General features: G+C 36.3%; 1 protein-coding gene and 1 non-coding gene across 2 annotated transcripts in view; both read right to left on the bottom strand.

Annotated features, from left to right (window-relative positions):
- Positions 1 to 21,768, bottom strand: part of PPM1E (protein phosphatase, Mg2+/Mn2+ dependent 1E) — a 181,786-nt gene that overhangs the window by 73,550 nt on the left and 86,468 nt on the right. The window lies entirely within an intron of this gene.
- LOC116746540 lies at positions 14,806 to 14,912 on the bottom strand. The gene has a single exon (XR_004347790.1). It is a non-coding gene; the product is annotated as a U6 spliceosomal RNA (small nuclear RNA).

The raw sequence follows: 21,768 nt of genomic DNA, 5'->3' as shown, positions 1-21,768 counted from the left end.
ACAGATGGCCAACAGGCACATGAAAAGATGTTCAACATCGCTAATTATTAGAAAAATGCAAATCAAAACTACAATGAGGTGCCACCTCACACCTATCAAAATGGCCATCATTAAAAAGTCCACAAATAAATGCTGGAGAGGGTGTGGAGAAAAGGGAACCCTCCTACATTGTTGGTGGGAAAATAAATTGGTACACCCACTATGGAAAACAGTACGGAGGTTCCTCAAAAAATTAAAAATAAAGTTGCCATATGATCCAGCAATCCCACTCCTGGGCATATATCTGGAGAACACCATAATTTGAGAAGATACATGCACCCTAATGTTCATTACAGCACTGTTTACAGTAGCCGAGACAATGCGAGCAACCCTAAATGTCCATGGACAGATGAATCGATAAAGATGATGTGGTATACATATGCAATGGAATATTACTCAACCATAAAAAAGAATGAAATAATGCCATTTGCAGAAACATGGATGGACACAGAGATTATCATACTAAGTAAATCAGATAGAGAAAAACAAATATATCATATGATATCACTTATATGTAGAATCTTAAAAAATGATACAAATGAACTTATTTACAAAACAGAAACAGACTCACAGACATAGAAAACAAACTTATGATTACCAAAGGGGAAGGTGGGGCAGGGGGAGGGATAAATTAGGCGTTTGGGATTAACAGATACACACTACTATATATAAAATAGATAAACAACAAGGACCTACTGTATAGCACAGGGAACTATATTCAATATTTTATAATAACCTATAGTGGAAAAAATCTGAAAAAAAAAAATATATATGAATCACTTTGCTATGCACCTGAGGCTAACACAACATTGTAAATCAACTATACTTCAATTAAAAAATAATAATAATAAAAATTAAAACAGTCACTAGGATTTTTGGCAATGCAAATTTTATATTTACTTGCTGAACTAGTGAGAAATGTCTCAACTCCAACTTATCTTATTGAATTTCAACAATATAATTTTAAAGTTTTGATTTATATAGCGAATTCAAAAGTTTTGCCTCAGTTTAAACTGTCATCTTTTTTATCAAAATGGAAATATCTTGTTTTTTTATTATAAAAGTGTTAATATGCTCATTATAAAAATCATAGTAAAGGGAATTCCCTGGTGGTCCAGTGGTTAGGACTCCGTGCTTTCACTGCCTAGGGTGCGGGTTCAATCCCTGGTTGGGGAACTAAGATCCCGCAAGCCAGGAGGCTCGGCCAAAAAACAAAAAACAAAAAGTTAAAAAAAAATCGTAGTAAAAATAAGAATTAAAACTCTAGCTGTTGGTGTTTTATATAAAATAATAAAATACACATAGATAAGACATACATAATGTAAAATGAAGGACATTTCTTAAAAATGTAGATGAGTATCAAAATTTATTCAGTTCTCTAAGAATTTTAATAGTTTCTCACCTTATCTCAATTGTTAACCACTTTATCTAGTTAAAGCAACATCATAGCTATGGTCTCCCTTACCTTCCCTCTAGCTATAATCAGAAAAGTAGGCATACCATTTATAAACATTAATTAATGAAGCCAAAGACATTAACCCTGCTTGCTTTCAATGAGGGCAGAGGCTAATTAGTACACTTCTCGGCAGACTAATAGTTACAATTATACTAGCTTTTCCAATGGCTGAAGTTTTTTAAATACTTCCTAGTTGTAATTGATTTTTATTGTATGACATTTGGCTGTATCTGGTTACTAGAGCTACCTTTAGAATAAACCGCAAAGAAACTGTACTTCATCGCTAACTAGAGAAAACAAATTGTTAGTGTAGAATGACTGATTACTCAAAATTATCCTCAAGTATTCACATAAATGTTGTCACTTCCATAGTGTAGGTTTATAACTGATCTTGCTGTTTAATAAAAACCATTCTTTTAACTGCTTTTCTTCACTTTTTTCTTCTCCTTTATTCCATTCTACTGAGTAACACCACCATTACTTCAAATACTCAATAACACAGTTGCCAGTAGTGGTTTGATAGAATTAAATTATGTATAGTGAAAAGTAATAGATAATTAGCAACAAGATAATAAAGTATCAAGGTAGCTCTTACTTGTATGTCATTATGGCGCTAAGAGATAGCTCCTCCATGGGATAGCACTGTATTAGGAACTTACAGGTAGCTACCTAAGAGTTAAGGTAAACTTAACAAAATAGTAAAGGAAGGCAGTTTAATAAAATTCTTCCAGCTCTACTTCTCTAAGGAGGTCTTCAGTGGGAAGATTACTGGAGAAGTAGACAAAAGGCCCCCAGACACCTTAACGTATCGTATCTGGTCCATGCTCTCTGCCTTCAACCTATCCCTCTCATGCACCCTTTGCTCCAGTCACATGGAACTACTTACACAGTAGAGGCAGCCATAACTATGTGTTGTTGTTGTTGTTGTTGTTTTTATGTTAACACAAACTCATAGATGTCACTTCCTCAGCTTGAACCACCTTTCTTTTCTTCTTCACTTAGTCAACAACCCTTACTGGGCTTTACAAAACTCATTTAAAGCATTACCTGCTTCAGGAAACTTCTTTGACTCCTTTCTTTCTACTTGTATACCTTCATAGCATCTTTTTCATTTATTACACTAGAATTATTTATTTGCTTGTATAGTCTGTAAGACTCTTAAGGGTAAAGACATATTGTATTCAAATTTATTCTATCTCAGCTCTCAGAATTGTATAGGCCTCAATAATGATTGTTGAGTGTTCTTAAATTCTCCAGTCTTTCTTTGGCCACACCGCGAGGCATGCAGGATCTTAGTTCCCCAGTTCCCCATCCAGGGACTAAACCCATGCCCCCTGCAGTGGAAGCGCAAAGTCTTAACCAATGGACTGCCAGGGAAGTCCCTGTTGAGTGTTCTTGAAATTATTTCAAGCTCAAGTAAAAGTCATAATGATACTTAACAGATCTGGGTTTTATGGACTCATTATAGATCTGTGGTACTTTAATCATTCCTTAATGTCTATTAAAATATACAATAATGATATATTTTATTTGGGAGATATTATTTGCCTTCTAAATAACTGAGGAAAAACAGCCTATGTAATAGGATGCTTTACTCTGATTTTTACAGCAAGACAAATATAATATACAACTTACTCATTTTATTACTCATGTTTCCATTATTCATAAGTGCTCAATAAAAACTGAACAAGCTAATAATTAACCCTAGGCAGAAGGATGGGGTGGCATCTGTACATCTATGGATAAACATGTAAGAGTTTCAGGGTAACTTATTAAGATTTTAATTTGCATTTTATTCGCCATTTATTTCTTCTTTCCCCATTCTAAATAGGTAACCAGGTCTTTGGGCTCTGTATTTAATGGAAGATCTTTACTGAATGGAAAATAGAAGTTACTCATGGATAATCTGCCTTCTAACTTTTATTTTTGGTAGTTTGATTTAAAGGCAAAGCTTCTGAGGCCTGTCAGGGAGACTGGGAAAGAGCCTCCCAAAGGCAATTTCCCCAGAATGCAAAAGGTTCAACAATATCAGGCACAGCAGATACCTGAATCCTACTGCATAGCAGTGCTTCAAGGAAATAGCAAGACCACCAAGAAGAATGGCTACACGGAGCACCTTGGGAGGCTATACTCCAGGTCCTGGGGGAGCTCAAAATCAGCAGAGACTCTCATGCACAAACTTGGCCGAAAAGCAGTAATGTCGTCTTACTTTAAGGAACATATGGGCTTTTAAAATAAGAATAGCAGTTAGGGGCTTCCCTGGTGGCGCAGTGGTTAAGAATCTGCCTGCCAATGCAGGGGACACGGGTTCGAGCCCAGCTGTGGGAAGATCCCACATGCCGCGGAGCAACAAAGCCCATGTGCCACAACTACTGAGCCTGCGCTCTAGAGCCCAAGAGCCACAACTACTGAAGCCCATGCGCCTAGAGCCCGTGCTCCGCAACAAGAGAAGCCACCGCAGTGAGAAGCCAGCGCACCGCAACGAAGAGTAGCCCCTGCTCGCCGCAACTAGAGAAAAGCCCGCGCGCAGCAACAAAAGACCCAACTCAGCCAAAAATAAATAAATAAATTTAGAAGGTTAGGGGAAAAAAAAAGAATAGCAGTTAGGATCATGATAAACTGCAGACAAGTGAGCCCATCCCACTTTGTTTTCTTTTAAAAGGCCCTTAAATTCTTAGGTCGGGGAGGAGAAAGGAAGGAAAGAAAGTGAGCCTTATTCTTCTCCATGGGCTCCCATAATGACTAATAGGAATCACCATCTTACCAGGTTGGGCAATTCAAAGCCAGCATTTATCAGAAATAAAATAATATTATATTTTTTAAAATATGAATTTTTGGTATAAATTATCTAACTAAACATGACAATATGAATCTGTATGTTTCTAATATACTTTAGTATTCATTGTTCATTTTTGTACTATTTGTGCTTCACAGCCCCTATAGCGGAATGATTGAAATTGTTGCATTTTGGAAGTCTCAAAAGTTTTTTTTTTTTGGGAAGCAAAACAATGATGGCTTTATGAGCAGAACTGATTATGGCTGCTAATAAAAAGTTCATCATCATAAGAAGTATAATACTGCAAGATAAATTTATAATTTAGATTAAGGGATTACAAACAAAACATCTGAAGGCATGGGAGAAAAAAGCAATCTCATTAAGTGTTCCCTAGAAAGGCGTATACATAGAAACTGACGCCAAGACTACTTTCATCCCACGTGCTAAACTAAATGAATGATATTTTGTTAAAAATCAAACAAACAAAAAACCACTGAAGGATCCCTAGCATCCTAAAATCTACCCATATATAAGGCTTATCTGGGAAAGATAAACACAAAATTCAGGGAAGTGCTTCAGTGGGAGGGAAGGGGCAGGCACAGGATTAAGGAAGGGTATGCAGAGGACCTTCAACTTAGATTTGTAAGGCTTAGTTTAAAAAAAAATCTTTAAATAAATATAGCAAAACATTAAATATGGGTCATGGGTTTATGGGGTTTTGCTTTGTTCGTTTTTCAATACTAGTCTGTATTTTTGGAAATTTCAAAATCAAAATCTAGCATAACCATGTATCCTAATTTTTTCCTGAGTATAAACTTTCTCCTCTGCAGTTTAGAATCAGGATAGTTTGATACAGAGCCTAGTGCATTACTGTACTAAGTCCATGTTTGCACAGAAGAACTTTAAAAGGTAAAAAAAAACCTGATTGGTTCATTATTCATGCCTTTCCAAATAAAGCAGCTTCATCCAAATGAAAAAAGAACCAATAAAAATAGAGATAACAAGAGATATTCACTGGTATAAAATGTGTAACGATTTCCACTTCAATATAGTCTGCAATTTTGAATTAAGACAGACCCATTTGCAGAGAGATTTAATTGAGTTATTCAATTACAATTTATTTAATTGTAACTATGTGAAAGACCCTATGTTAAGTACTAAGGATACAGAAATGAATGAGAAAGGATCCCTGTTCTTCAGGAGCTCATAGCCTAAAGAATCCTGAAAACTATTAACATAAAATGTAACAGATGTTATAAAAATGTACAAGGCAATATAAGATCACTCAATGAGTACTGGAGGGAAGGCTAATTCTGTCTGAGAGAGCTGGGAAAGGTTTCAGAGATAGGATAATCTTTAAGATGGGACTTGAATAATGAGTAGAAGGTCAAGAGATAGAAAAGAAAGGAAGATGTGCTTCAGGCAGGAATGAAAAAAAAAATATATATATATATAAGGTCCATATTATTCAGAGTCTCTATTTGCAAATCCACCTATGTACTCACTAAAATTTATTTGTAACCCTGAAGTTACTATTTTCTCAGTCATTTATGAACATACACAGAGTGACAAAAAATTTGAGTTGCCTCAAGCACACACTCCAAGATGAGGTCAAACAAGGCAATACTCACTACTCTGCCTTCTTGTTTCAGCTTTCATACTGTAAAAAAAGTGTTCTTTTCACAGTCTATTTACTGCCACATCTGTCTTTTTTGTGCTTTGTGTTGGTGATTCTGCTGTTTAAAATGGTCCTCAAGCATAGTGCTGAAGTGCTAACTAGTGTTCCTAAGCACAGGAAGGTTGTGCTGTGCTTATGGAGAAAACAAGTGTATTCGATAACCTTCATTCAGGCGTGAGTTACAGTGCTGTTGGCTGTAAGTTCAATGTTAATGAATCAACACAAACACACATAAAATGAGGTGTATTGAATGGTTGATGAAAACGTTGTAAGAGGCTCACAGGAACCTAACTCTATATTTCCCCTAGGAAATATGGCTCATTATTCACTAATTCAGTGTTTGTGGTGACTTTGTAGAACATAACTACTGTAAATAATGAGAATCAACAGTATGTGTGTGCATTTGTGTGTATTCATTAGTTAACAAAATATTTCTTTGAATAAAAGTTATTTATAGGAACCATTGACTACTTTGATTAGATACACATAGCATAGTACCTTGTCTTGAATAAGTAATGATAATTAACTATAATAAAGATAACTGACAGCTTATTATGCATACTTACAGTCTTTAAAGACTTTAAATAGCATAGATATTATGAGGCATTTTGAAGTTTCTAGTAGGGGGCAAAAAGACCTTGCTTTAAAGATAGCTAAAATATTTGCAACCACTTAAGAGATGGAGTAGAAATTTACAGAAGCAGATGTGGCATAATTTTACTGATTTAGTTATTTCTACAAGGTATTATTGTGGATAATGGCAAAAGCAGTATGGTAAAAACTATGCATTAGAAAAATCCCAAGATTATTTTTAACAGTTTCCTCAATCAGTTAACAGAACTGAACTATTACTTTCCCAAAGTGATTCCAATGAGCAAAAAACATAGAAGATCCCACACACAAAGTAGCTCATTATAATAAAAAAGAAGCAGGTAATATCCTTTAACAGTCATGTTGCTATAAGGTTAATCTTTACAGAAAGGTAGAACAAGTGAGTTGTACTGTTTAATACTTTAAGAAGACTTTTCTTAACATTTACATTTCATGTAATTAATTATACCAATAACTTTGAAGCACATACTTTAAAAATTCACCTTTTCTTTCATTAGAATAAAGAAAACGAAAAACCAAAATGAACCTAAAAGAACACATACACACTTGGGTCATGATGTCATAAATCCTTATCTGATTGAAAAATGTTATATTTTAAGTTTATAATGCCACGTTTTCCACCTTTGGTAAATGGCCTGCATCTTTTAAATTATATTCAACAGTTCTACAATTAAGAGCTACATCTTACACATTTTAAATATTCATTTATAGTTTGGGTAGATAGTTTTCAGAAGCTAATGAGATTGACAATGCTAACAGATAAAAGTCTTCTGATAATTTCAAATTCTATTTAAAAATACAGAAAAGAAGTAAGGATGAAAATCACTGTTTAAAGAGGTCAGAAGAGAACAAGAGATCAACATCCCATAATGCAAGAAAAAAATAGTACAAGTTTTCATTTTGTATAGATAGTAATTGTAAAGCCAGTTCCATGGATTTCACTCACTTATAGATAATGCTTAAATTTGTATCTCCAGTCATACCTCTCTTCTGAACTTCAGGTTCTTATATCCAACCACACATACTCAGTATTTCTACTCAGACAGGTGCCACATCTGAATGTGTCCAAAACCAACCTCTTGATTTTCCCTTAAATTTAAGCCTGCTTTTTCCCCAAGCCTTCTCCATCTTAGTAAATGGCAATTTCATTCTTCAAATTGCTAAAACCAAACTCCTTGGATTAATCCTTGACTCTTTTCCTTTCTCATATACCACATAAACAAATCTTAATGTTCCTTCCTTCAAAATATATGCAGAACTTCACCTTTTCTTACTGCATCCAAGATTACCTCCTTGGTCTAAGCCACCATCATTTCTCACTTGGGCAACTGTGTTAGCCTATAAACTGCTCTCACTTTTTCTACCTTTTTTCCTTCATACTCTAGTTTCCACACAGCATCCACAGTGATTCGCTAAAACATAAATCAGACCATGTCCTTCCTCTGCTCAAAACCCTCTATTGCCTTCCCATCTCATTCAGGGAAAAATTCAAAATTCTGATGGTGGTTTATAAGACCCTATTTGATCTAATTCCCTGCCACCTCTCTGACCTTGTCTTCTTATACTCTTTCTTTCACTTCACTCTAAGTCACACAAATCTCTCTGCTGTTCCTCAAACCTGCTAATAAGCATTCTCTCACCTCACTGTCCCTGAACTCCTTGACTCTTCTGCCTAGAAAGCTTTTCACCCAGATATCTACATCACTCACTCCTTCACTTATTTCAGATATCTACTTGATCTTATCAGAGAGGGTTTCCTTGATTAACTTACAAAAAAATAATCAAACTCCCTATGCACCCCTACCCCATCATTCTCTAGTCCCTTATCTTGCCTTTATTTTTTTCTTTATAGCACTTATGAAAACCACCTGACTGAAATATTTAGTGTTTATTTTCTGTCTTTTGCCCATTAGAATGAACTTAAGTTCCTGGAAAGAAGAGGCGTTCTTTGTTTTTGTTCAGGGCTATATCCTTAGGATCTAGACTAGTACTAGCACATAAAAGATACTCAATAAACATTTGGTGAATTATGAATGAAATGAATCCAAATAATAATTATTTTTTGACCACGGCAGTGTGGCACATGGGATCTTAGTTCCCCAACCAGGGATCGAACCTGTGCCCCTTGCATTGGACTCTTAACCACTGGACCTCCAGGGAAGTCCCCAAATAATTGTATTAAAAGAAGGTCTCACTTATAAGATCAATAAACCTAAACCTCTACAAGTTAATCTAAAAATTAATAATTATATGCTATAATAATTTTGTTTAAATTTGCTAGCCAGGATACAAAGAGCTTTATATATGCAATGGTTACATTTCTATAACTTAAAGTGTAAATCCCATTTTAAGACCTTTTGAATTTACATTTTAACAGACTATTTTTTAGAGCAATTTAGGCTCACAGCACAAGAGCTCCCTCACACCCTTTGCCTTTATACACACACAGCCTCCCCCACCAACAGTCAATCCATTCTCTCTAGATTTGTCTCTTCTGGCCATTTAATATAAACATAATCACAATTACTTATCCTTTGCATCTGGATTCTTTCACCTAGTGAAAGAATAGCTTTTAAAAATTAAAAACTTTGGGGGGCTTCCTTGGTGGCACAGTGGTTGAGAGTCCGCCTGCCGATGCAGGGGACACGGGATCGTGCCCCGGTCCGGGAAGATCCCACATGCCGCGGAGCGGTTGGGCCCATGAGCCATGGCCACTGAGCCTGCGTGTCCAGAGCCTGTGCTCCGCAACGGGAGAGGCCACAACAGTGAGAGGCCCACGTACCACAAAAAAAAATAATAATAATAAAAGCTTTTTCAATTTTTAAAAATAGCTCATTGGTCACCTTGGAAAACAACTCTTTCATTTTTTTGGCTGCGCTGCACTGCATGTGGGATCTTAGTTCCCTGACCAGGGATCGAACCTGTGCACTCTGAAGTGGAAGCGCAGAGTATTAACCACTGAACTACCAGGGAAGTCCCTAGTATAATATTTTTGAAGTTCTTTCATGTTGAAGTACGTATCAATAGTTTGTTCCTTTTTACTGATAAATGGTATTACATCACATGGACATACCACTTTCCTTTTAATTGCTAAATAGTAGTCTATTATATGGATATACCACATATTGTTTAGAGTTGCCAAGGTGGGACCTTATCTTTCTTATGTGTCAGAAAAGAAGAGCCCTCAATGAATGCCAAGAATTAGAATTGGTGAGAGGAAGAGGGGAAGAAAAGGAAATAGAATTGTGGTTGAGTAAAACCTGTTCCTAGCAGAGATGGAGAAGTCAAGCTCCGGTGAATTATCTGTAGGTAGAGGAACCTGCCCTGGCTGTAAGAATTCAAACTCTTTCCACTGGATCCTATGACCTGAGTTTGTTCACTACTACTTGCTTGCTATAAGGAGGAAGGTGAGGTCATGGCAGCCCCCCTCTACATCTATAGGAAGAAAATTGGTCTTTTCTTTCCTGGTGTTAGAGATTGCCAATCCATTATATAATTAAGCAGTATAACTAAAAGCAAGTATAAAATATTTTTAAAATAACATTCATCTGATGACTTCTGGTTAAAAAATGGCAGATCAGGTATATGCGTTTAACCCTTCTCCTTATAAAATGACAGCAAGTAAATTAAAAGATTTAAATCCACAAGGAGAAAGCAACCAAAGAGAAGGCAACAGTAGATAAAATATTTCAATACACTTTTGGAAAAGGGAGAACAAATGGAGGAGTGGTATCTGATTTATCAGGTGGAAGAAACTATAACCTCAGGGGGTCACTGGTGAGAAGAGAGCCAATTCACCCCCGAACAACCTGGGAAACACTCAGACTTTGAAGTACCAAGTGGGTGGAGGGGAAGGACAAAATGAAAAAACAGGATGAAAGTGTATGTATGTGCCTGAAATTAATACAACACTGTAAATCAAGTATACTCCAATAAAAAATTTTTTTAAAAAGTGTATGTATGTGAATTGTTGATTCCTCTCCCCACTCCCACATATAGAATGCCAGCAGCTAAATGCATATACTCCAGCCCTGATAAGAGAATGAAAATTTACCTCTAGAGAAATTGAAAAGGAGTGCTCTAGATTAGGAGACACTGGGCAAGGTAGAGACTAGAAGTGAGACAGAGTAAAAAGAAAGGGATTTATCGAAATATCAAATGGCAGGACTTTAATTCCTCTAACCATTCCTCTACCCACCCCGCTCCACCCTTAAACACTTGCATTTTATTGCCCGGGCAAGAAATCTGTAAGGTCTTTTTCTGGAGGAACGGAGCAATCCTAGAGAAAAGTCTTCCTCACAGTGATGTATGGCCATGTCTCCATCCCCAAATGAGGCTACTCACAATAAATCTTCTTACTCCTAAGAAGCTTCTAATCAGTTTAAAACAAATATATACAGACCATCAACAGTCATCAGAAATGTAAGGAAATCATGAAAGATTAAAATCAGATATCAAAAGAGATATTTGATACTTAAAACATAATTGCTGAAATAAGGCGTAAAATAGAGGTTGTGAAAATCCTCAAGAAAGTAGAACTAAATATGAAATGGAAAAGTGAAAGAAAAGATAGCTAAAGAACCAATCTAGGGAGATTACTTTTGACTAACAGGAGTTCCAGGAAAAGAGGACAAAGAAAAGAGATGGAAGAAAATAATAACAAATACTTATCAAAGGCAGAGTATATGTGCTAGGCATTGCTCTAAGTGCTTTAAGTAAATTAATCTTAATTAACTAATTCGTTCTCCAGTCAGCCTATGAAGTAGGTATTATTATTATCCCCATTTTACAGATGAGGAAAATTAGGAATGTAGAAGTTAATCTAATAGCTAGTAAGTATCAGAGCCAGAGTTCAAACCCAAGCAGTCTGGTGCCATAACTCACACTCCCAGCAACTATGTACTGCTGCCTCTCTACCAAAGAAATCATATTAAGAGGACAGGTGAAGACGGCAGATTGAACGTGAACATTCAATTTACTCCCTCCAGAAACTCCACTAAAACAACAGTACGGGGAAGTTTTAAAAATACATAATCCCAAAGAGTGAGGAGGCAAAGAGAAAAAGAAAACAACAACAGATTTTTGGAAACCAGAAAGTAGATGATAGAATGGTAACTGATTTAGCAGATGAAAGCCAAGTCTAAAACCAACAGTGAGGAAAGCTGAGAACAAACTCGATATATACCACAGAATCCTCTAAACAAACAAGAACTGGCAACACTTAGGTACCTGTAGAACTGCAGGTAAGTGGGGAGTGAGATGGATAAAATAAGAACTGGGTGATAACGGTTTAAGATAAGAAGCTGTTAGATCCCCTGGTCCCCTCTCTCTGTTCTACATGCCTAGGTGACTGCCTCTCCCTAGTTCCCTAATCCTGGCAGAAGTCTGCCACTTATCCCCTGGAGAGGGTGAAACAGGGATTCTTGATTAGGGGACACCAGGCAGTTAAGGGCATAAGTACCATAGTGAAAAACAAAGGGATTAAATGACTTCATGCATAAGTAAATGCCGAGTTCTAAGATTAGTGGTCCTCTTCCTCCATTCTATTCAGCCAGACAAATTAGAAAACTTTTTTTATGAATCTGGGTTAGGGTCAGAAGATTCCCTAACAAATGACACAACCAGGTTATACTAGAACGAAACTCAAAACTCCTATTCTCGTGCTTAAGCCTTCCAATCTTAAGAACAGCCAGCTGAGGGACGTCCCTGGTGGTCCAGTAGTTAAGACTCTGCGCTCCCAACGCATGGGGCCCAGGTTCGATCCCTGGTCAGGGAACTAGATCCCACATGCATGCTGCAACTAAGAGTTCACATGCCACAACTAAGGAGCTGGCCTGCCACAACTAAGGAGCCTGCCTGCCGCAACCAAGACCCAGCACAACCAAATAAATAAATAAATAAATATTTTTTAAAAAAAGAACAGCCAGCTGAGATGACAAGATAACCTAAAGGAAGTCTATATATGGAAGACAGAGACCAAAATCAATATGAGAATACAAAGCAATTAGGTAGAAAGAAATCATGCAAAGAAAATTTTAAGAAAAAAAAATATTTCCAAGATACTTAAAACAAATTAAACTTTAAAAGAAATATAAGAAGAGAAAGGAACACTTCTAAACTAATTTTATGAGGCCAGCATTGCCCTGATACCAAAGCCAGACAAGGACACCAGAAGAAAAGAAAATTACAGGCCAGTATCCCTGATGCACATGGATGTGAAAATCCTCAACAAAATATTAGCAAACCAAATTCAACAATACATTAAAAGGATTATACATAATAATCAAGTGGGATTTAATCCAGGGATTTAAGGATGGCTCAACATCTACAAATCAATCAATATGATACACCACATTAACGTAATGAAGGATAAAAATATGATCATCTTAATAGACGCAGAGAAAGCATTTGACAAAATTCAACATCCATTTGCGATTAAAAAAAAAAAACCTCTCAACAAAGTAGGTATAGAGGGGATATACTCAACATAATAGAGGCCATATATGACAAGCCCACAGCTAACATCATCCAGATTAGAGAAGAATAAGTGAAATTATTTGTTTGCATATGACATCTTCTTATATGTAGAAAACCCTAAAGACTTATTTAAAAACGGTTAGAATAAACAAATTCAGTAAAGTTTGCAGGATACAAAATCAATATGCAAAAAATCGGTTGCATTTTTATACCCTAACAGCAAACTAACAGAAAGAGAAATTAAGAAAGCATGCCACAAACTACAAATACACCTACTACTGTATGAATAGCATTTTGAGTGCTTCTTAAGGGCAAAAACGAAACTTGAAGCAAAATAAAATCTCGTGTTCATCATGCAGTTAGTTTTAAAAAATGTACCATCCCAACAACAGAAAAACATAAACTCTTTATCCACTGAAGAGATATATACTCATATGTATTCCATGGAGTAATTCTCTTCAGATGAGGTATTTGTAAAATCTCTCTCATTACTGACAGTGCGGATGTGCTGACATCCTCAGGATGTTTCACTGAGATTCAAACTCACTGTATCCCATCTCCAGAGTCTCTTCTTTGATAAGCTGCATTTCCCCCCTTTTGTATTATCCATGATGTTAGTAAGGTTAGAACTAAAACAGACTTAATTACAGTACATTTCAAATAAGTTACTGAATATAGTTCTTTGTTCAGTCAACTGTGATTGCCCATGAAAATTACAGGAGTGTTTAAAAACAAGATGAATAGGAGTCTATTAAATTATGTCTGGGACCAAAGCTTTTCTTATATGGGAATTTATGAGATAACTTATATTTGGAGAATTGATTACAATTTTAGGAAAGTGAACTTTGTTCTGCCATATGGGTCTCAAAATGGCAATACCTGAAACACTGAGATTTACAAGTACAGTATGGAATCCCCCCTTATCTACGTGGGATGTGTTCCAAGACCCCCCAGCGGATGCCTAAAACCATGAATAGTAGTGAACTCTAGATATACTATGCTTTTTCCTATACATACACACCTAGGATAAAGTTTAATTTATAAATTAGGCACAGTAAGAGATTAACAACAACTAATAATAAAATAGAGCAATAATAATATACTGTAATAAAAGTTAGGTGAATGTGGTCTCTCTCTCAAAATATTGTACAAATTTAATGCCTTTTCCATCTTAACTAAGCACTGTGGCCGTAAAACTAGCATGAATTTGTTTATCTCGCAAAGTAAAACTGAGGATAAGGGGGACCACTGTGTATATTGTACCTGTTCGTTTTTTTTTTAACATCTTTATTGGAGTATGATTGCTTTACAATGGTGTGTTAGTTTCTGCTTTATAACAAAGTAAACCAGTTATACATACAGATGTTCCCATATCTCTTCCTTCTTGCGTCTCCCTCCCTCCCACCCTCCCTATCCCACCCCTCTAGGTGGTCACAAACCACCTAGCTGATCTCCCTGTGCTATGCGGCTACTTCCCACTAGCTATCTATTTTACATTTGGTAGTGTATCTATGTCCATGCCACTCTCTCACTTTGTCCCAGCTTATCCTTCCCCCTCCCCATATCCTCAAGTCCATTCTCTAGTAGGTCTGTGTCTTTATTCCTGTCTTACCCCTAGGTTCTTCATGACATTTTTTTCCCCTTAAATTCCATATATATGTGTTAGCATACGGTATTTGTTTTTCTCTTTCTGACTTACTTCACTCTGTATGACAGACTCTAGGTCCATCCACCTCACTACAAATAACTCAATTTTGTTTCTTTTTAAAAAATACGAAACACTTCACGAATTTGCGTGTCATCCTTGCGCAGGGGCCATGCTAATCTTCTCTGTATCGTTCCAATTTTAGTGTATGTGCTGCCGAAGCGAGCACTGCCTGTTCATTTTGAAACAAAGAATTGCTTCTATAAGAGCCAAGCAAAGAAAGATCAAAGTAAATTTATGAGACCTAACCACAGGTTCAGCCAAGATCAAGAGAGGATATCCTTTGACTCACTTTTGTCCACATTCCTCAAGGCATCAATTTAAACCTTACTTTCTTTCATAAGGTTCTTTTCTCCAAACCTTTTCTTTTTCCTAGTTGTCTGCTGCTAATTAGACAAATTGATACTGATACAAAGAGCATATATTATGTAACATATAATACAGAGCTACTTGGCTATAGAGCTACTTGGTAGAAAATGTTCTGTTTCTCAAGTTCATTATGCTATATTAATTTACTAATCTAAAAAAAATCTGTAGAGCAGTCTTGCAGACCTTCTGTTTTTACATTTATAATTAGCTAAGTAGAGAGAAGTTCTATTGTTTTTAGAAATAATCATTTTATGAGTTAAGCACATCAAATTCACGACAGGTTGCCTCTCATGGAAAGAGAGAAATGAGACAAAGATGGGGTGGGGAGAGGACAAAGGGTAATTTAGCTTTATATAGTCATGTTTTATTACTTTTATTTAAAATTTTTAAATTTGTAATTTCTCAGAATAAAAATTTTTTAAAACTGTGTAGGAACTCATATATACTCCTCATCACCACCAACCAATCTCCTTTCTATAGGCTGTATAGGAAATCACAATGCGCAGAGTTTCCAATGGGGAAAGGCCAGTTACTTTCTCCCACACATCTTTAAAGTCCCAATTATCCAATAAGCCACTGAGAAAATACCCAAACGCTCTCTGAGGTAGTCCAAACCAGATTCTCACTAACTTCTCAAAAGACCCACATAGGCACATATTATTATTGTTAACTGGTATCTCTGAGGTCCAGAATCCACTTCTACCTGAGTAATGACATCTTCATATAGACATCTTACAGCATGAACACTCTGGCATAATTCATCTTATATTCTCACACATGAAATATTATTTTCATCTGGGGAGATTTCTATAACTATCAGAATCTTGATAGAACTCTCAAAGCTACAAGAATATAATCAGTGATAAAATCATAAAACATTAAGTCTATTTGTTCTTCAGTAGTGAGAGACTGATCATACAAATAGACAATGACCAGATCATATACAACTCTGACACACAGTCTCTTTGGAGGGCAAACAACCTGGGAAGTCAAATCATAATCTCTGTAGCAATCACTTCAGAAGTTAGGATTTGGTCAATGACTGCCAGCTTCCTTTTTTTTTCTTTTTTTCCCCTCCACAGCCCACCACACACTTTCAACTCAGCACCAACCAGAGAAAGACCAATATGCTTCCCAAACCAATTACCTAAGATGATTGGCTTCTAGTTAGCATTTCAGCTTCCCCATGCCAAACAGTCTCCAATCAGCGTATCTTTTCTCTTTTTCACCATAAAACTTGCCCACTCCCATGTGAATCTGCCAAATGCAAGTGATGGTGGTAATTTTCTTGTTACCAATTGTTATTCAATTTCTTTGAATTTATAGCCTGTTTGTTCTCATTCTGGGTGGTCTTTATTTCCGAAGTAGTGCAAAATTCATGCAAAAAGAAAACTAACATTATGAGCATTTTATTCTAATCCGGTTAAGATCACACTTCAATCTGGCTGTTAGCTATTGTTCTGTTTGCCAATCAGCTCACCAGAAACAATTTATTTCTTTTGATAAACGGTTTTTCATCACTTGAAAGACAAATCTGGAATTCTACTTCAATATTTGATGTTTCAGACTCACACGGGTAATAGTTTCTTTCTTGAGAACTGTGATCACTTGAAAATAATAACCTAAGAAAAGACTGTGCTATATTTTAGAAAAACAATAATGCTGGTGGTATAACTTAGAACTAAATAGTGCAGTAAAATATCTGCTGTCAGTCTGTGAATATATCTGCAGAAAATATCAGAGGGTGATTCCTAAATTTTGTTGATATTGAAATGATAAATCAGAGCAACCTACAAAGAGTTATGAAAATTTACCTGTAGTAAATTGAAGTTGTTTTGGGTATATCGTGAGTTTACAGCCACAATGGCATAACTAATGTGAGTAGGAATTTTAATGACTTTATAAAAAAAAGGTTAAGAATGAAAAATCAAGAGCATTATATTTTCAATCACATCTTTGAGATTTGGTAAAAATGTAATTACTTAAGGAAGTAAAACAAAACTCCAAAATGTTCTCGGTTCTTTGTGTGATATTATACACCTGAAAAAAAATTTCAAAATATTTGTTAGAGGAATGAAGTATGATATGTAGGAAGTAGTGTTTATAGTAAACATATTGAAGTTTTACCGTAAATTATTTGCTATGACAGAGGAGCTTCCACAAATTATTAGAACAGAAGTTTTATCAAATGTTTTTTTAAACCACAAGTGGCCAGAGAACTGAATAATTTACTGACTTCAATTTTTATTTATCTTTTTTAAACTTCTATTATGTGCTATTCCAGGAAGTTGTTCTAGAGAGCTTCGGAGTAGAACTCTAGAACTCTAGGCTTTCTCCTATACAGTTTACAATTTGAATTTTAATGTCATTATTTTGAGAAAATATTCCTATATTATTAAAAAAATAAATAGCCCCTTCAGAAATAAGTTCATCTGAAATTCCATTACTAACTCTTAAGAGCAGAGTAATCTGAATAAGCATTTCTACTAAATATTTCTACTAAGATTCACTGCCCTATCTGACAAACCCATTTCTTTCAGTTGCGTTCATTATCTTGATAGCTTCGTCTAAGTGTTGAATATTGCTGAACAAAAGACCACAGCCTCAACGGTAGGACAGCAGTAGCTCCAATTAGGAGACAAAAGATTGATTTATGGTTCACATTTGAAAGGAGTGCTGTTATTCCAGAAGATGATCTCTGTATTATATGAAGTGATATACCATTTTAAAGAACTAATCCCATTTGGTTGAAAATCGTGAACCATGACCTGAATTACAGAGGAATAAATCTGTAAAATAAATCTAGTTGCTAGGCTGCTATATGCTACCATTGGGTCCTTCCTGAAAATGCTAATTAATGATGACTACCAGAACATACCCAGATATGTACTATGTCAGAAAATTCTAGTAAATTCATATTTCGTCACACAATTCTCCTATATGATTGGCTACACTAAGACTGGGCATTCATACATAGACAAAGCCTATTATAATGGGCAAAGTGACCACATCATTCCTTGAACGCATAACTAACTTCTAGTCTACCTCCGTATCCACTGTTCTTCCGTATCTGAGGTTCCACATCCAAGGATTCAACCAACCCACGGATTGTGTGGTACTGTACTATTTACTGTTGAAAAAAATCTGTGTACAAGTGGACCCATGCAGTCCAAACAGGTTTTGTTCAAGGGTCAACCGTACAGGCATACCTTGGAGATACTGCAGCTTCGGTTTCAGACCACTATAATAAAATGAATATCACAATAAAGTGAGTCACACAAATTTTTTGGTTTCTAAGTGCATATGAAAGTTATGTTTACACTATACTGTACAGTCTACTAAGTATGCAATAGCCTTATATCTAAAAGATCCATGTACACACCTAAATTAAACAACACTTTTTTGCTAAGGAATGCTAACCATCATCTGAGCCTTCAGCAAGTCATAATCTTTTTGCTGGCAGAGGGTCCTGCCTCCACGTTAGTGGCTGCTGACTGATCAGGGTGGTGGTTGCTGAAGGCTGGCGGGGGCCATGGCAATTTCTTAAAATAAGACAACAATGAAGTTTGCTGCCCTGATTGACTCGTCCTTTCGTGAATGATTTCTCTGTAGCATACAATGCTGCTTGACAGCATTTTACCCACAGGAGAACTTCTTTCAAATGTGGAGTCAATCCTCTCGAACCCTGACACTGCTTTCTCAACTAAGTTTACATAATATTCTAAATCCTTTGTTGTCATTTCAACAGTCTTCACAACATCATCACCAGGAGTAGATTCCATCTCAAGAAATCACTTTCATTGCTCATCCATAAGAAGCAACTCCTCATCTGTTAAAGTTTTATCATGATAGCAGCAATTCAGTCACATCTTCAGGATCCACTTCTAATTCTGGTTCTCTTGCTATTTCCTGCAGAGAAATTCATTTCTAGCTTTTGATTTAAAGTGAGAGACATGTAACTCTCCCTTTCACTCGAACACTTAGAGGCCACTGTATGGTTAATAATTGGCTGAACTTCAATATTGTCTCAGGGAATAGGGAGGACTGAGGAGAGGGAAAGGGGTGGGGGAATGGCCTGTTGGTGAAGCAGTCAGAACACACACGTTTATTGATTAAGTTTGCCATCTTATATGAGCACAGTTCATGACGCCCCCAAACTATTGCAACAGTAACATCAAAGATTTACTGATCACAGATCACCACAAAAAATACAACAAGGAAAAAGTTTGAAATATTGTTAGAATTACCAAAATGTGCCAAAGAGACATGAAGTGAGCATATGCTGTTGGAAAGATGGCACTGATGGACTTGCTCAATGTGTAGTTGCCACGAACCTTCAATTTGTAAAAAATGCAGCATCTGCAAAGTACAACAAAGCTAAGGACAATAAAATGAGCTATGCGTGTATGAGAAGCCAGTCTAATAATTTATTGAAAAATGATAACATCCAATAATACTTGAATAAAAGATTATCAGCAGAAATATTTAACTTAAAAAATTAAACCTTTAAATACCACTGGTCTGTCTTAGTTCAAACCAAATTGTCTGTAGGATCATGTGATATGCCAGTTAGTATGCTTTTCTTATTCAGGTGCAAATATCACAAAAATCACATTTTTGCAAATGTCCAATATTCCAAAGATTGATTGCTGATGTCTTTTTTTCACTGAATCCTTATAAAATATACTGCCTCTATAAAAGACTCTAGGTAGAAATAAGAATCAACAGTGAAATAAATTCCATTAACACAATTTTATAGAAATAAGTTTAGTGACGGCCTTCAAAAGCCCCATGTGGAGAGGTGGTAAACTATCTTTTAAAGCCCACACTGGGGGGCTTCCCTAGTGACGCAGTGGTTAAGAATCCAATGCAGGGGACACTGGTTTGAGCCCTGGTCTGGGAGGATCCCACATGCCGCGGAGCAACTAAGCCCGTGCACCACAACTACTGAGCCTGAGCTCTAAAGCCCACGAGCCACAACTACTGAAGCCTGCGTGCCTAGAGCCTGTGCTCTGCAACAAGAGAAGCCACTGCAATGAGAAACCCGCGCACCGCAATGAAGAATAGCCCCCGCTCGCTGCAACTAGAGAAAGCCCAGGCACAGCAACAAAGACCCAACACAGCCAAAAATAAACAAATAAATAAAATAAAATTTAAAAACTATGTATTTCTGGGCTTCCCTGGGTGGCGCAGTGGTTGAAAGTCCGCCTGCCGATGCAGGGGACGTGGGTTCGTGCCCCGGTCTGGGAGGATCCCACATGCCGCGGAGCAGCTAGGCCCGTGAGCCACGGCCGCTGAGCCTGTGCGTCCGGAGCCTGTGCTCTGCAACGTGAGAGGCCACAACAGTGAGAGGCCCACGTACCGAAAAAAAAAAAAAGTTGTATTTCTTTTCAAACTAAATAAGACACTGAAGAATATATTATATAGGCCAGCACTCATACAATGTTTATTTATATTTTCTTCATAGTTTTTAATCTCAACTGAAAAATTATACCTGACATCACTGTTTTAATCTATAAACATTATACTCTCATCTTTATTAAAACACTTTACTTTCTTCCTTTTAAAGTTATCCTTATCATTCATGCCCATATACCCATTTGTAATATAAATTACAACTACCTGTAATTCATTTTATACCAGAAATCTTGGTTACTTTTATCTTTTTGTGACCACGTCACGCATCTTGTGGGATCTTAGTTCCCCAACTAGTGTTCGTACCTGGGCCCCCTGCAGTGGAAGTGTGGAATCCAAACCACTGGACAGCCAGGGAATTCCCAGTAACTTTTTAAATCAACTCATCATATTAGAAAATCTTTACAATAAATTCAGATAATAATTCACACATTTGTAAATATGGATCGTTTGTTTTTAATCTCTAAAATGAGTAAAATTCTCTTATATCTCAGGACATATATAAGGTAAAATAATATTGGAACACACTTCTCAAAAAGTAGTATTTAATTCTTATGGAATGAATCCCCCAAATAATGCATCTCCATATTCAACTGTAATATGGTATACAGAAATACATGAAAATGCTGTGACAGAAACTATAATGATTTGCCTAAAACAAATACTTGCAAAACAAACCCTGCCCCTTCCTTTGAAGGTCTAACATTTGTTTAAATTGTATGCTTGGGGCTTTTAGTTATGACTAATCACTTCATGCATACCATTTTCCCTATGATCTTCTTTGTTCCACAGGACTATCTTTTAGTTAATCAAAAAATATTTTTACAGTTATAGATTTAAAGAGAAACTGGGCATAAAGCAGAGTTTATCATCACCCCCCCACAACCACATACACACAGTTTCCCCTATTGTTACATTAGTATGGTACATTTCTTACAATTTATGAACTAATATTGAAACGTTATTAAGCAGTCCATGGCTTATTTGGATTTCCTTAGTTTTCACATAATGGCCTCTTTCTGTTCCAGTATCCCATTTAGGATACCACTTACATTTAGTCACCATATCTGTTTAGGCTCCTCTTAGCTCCTTGGTTTCTTTTTAGGATCTTGACAGTTTTGAGTAGTTCTGGTCAGGTAAATTGTAGGCTGCTTCCCTATTAGAATTTTTGTGATGCTTTTCTCATGGTTAGACTGGGATTAAGGACTTTTGTGAAGAAGGTCATAGAGGTTAAGTACCAT

This window comes from Phocoena sinus, chromosome 20, assembly GCF_008692025.1.
Source record: "Phocoena sinus isolate mPhoSin1 chromosome 20, mPhoSin1.pri, whole genome shotgun sequence".
NCBI classification, from domain to species: Eukaryota; Metazoa; Chordata; class Mammalia; order Artiodactyla; family Phocoenidae; genus Phocoena; species Phocoena sinus.
This window is presented reverse-complemented; position numbering and strand designations above follow the sequence as displayed.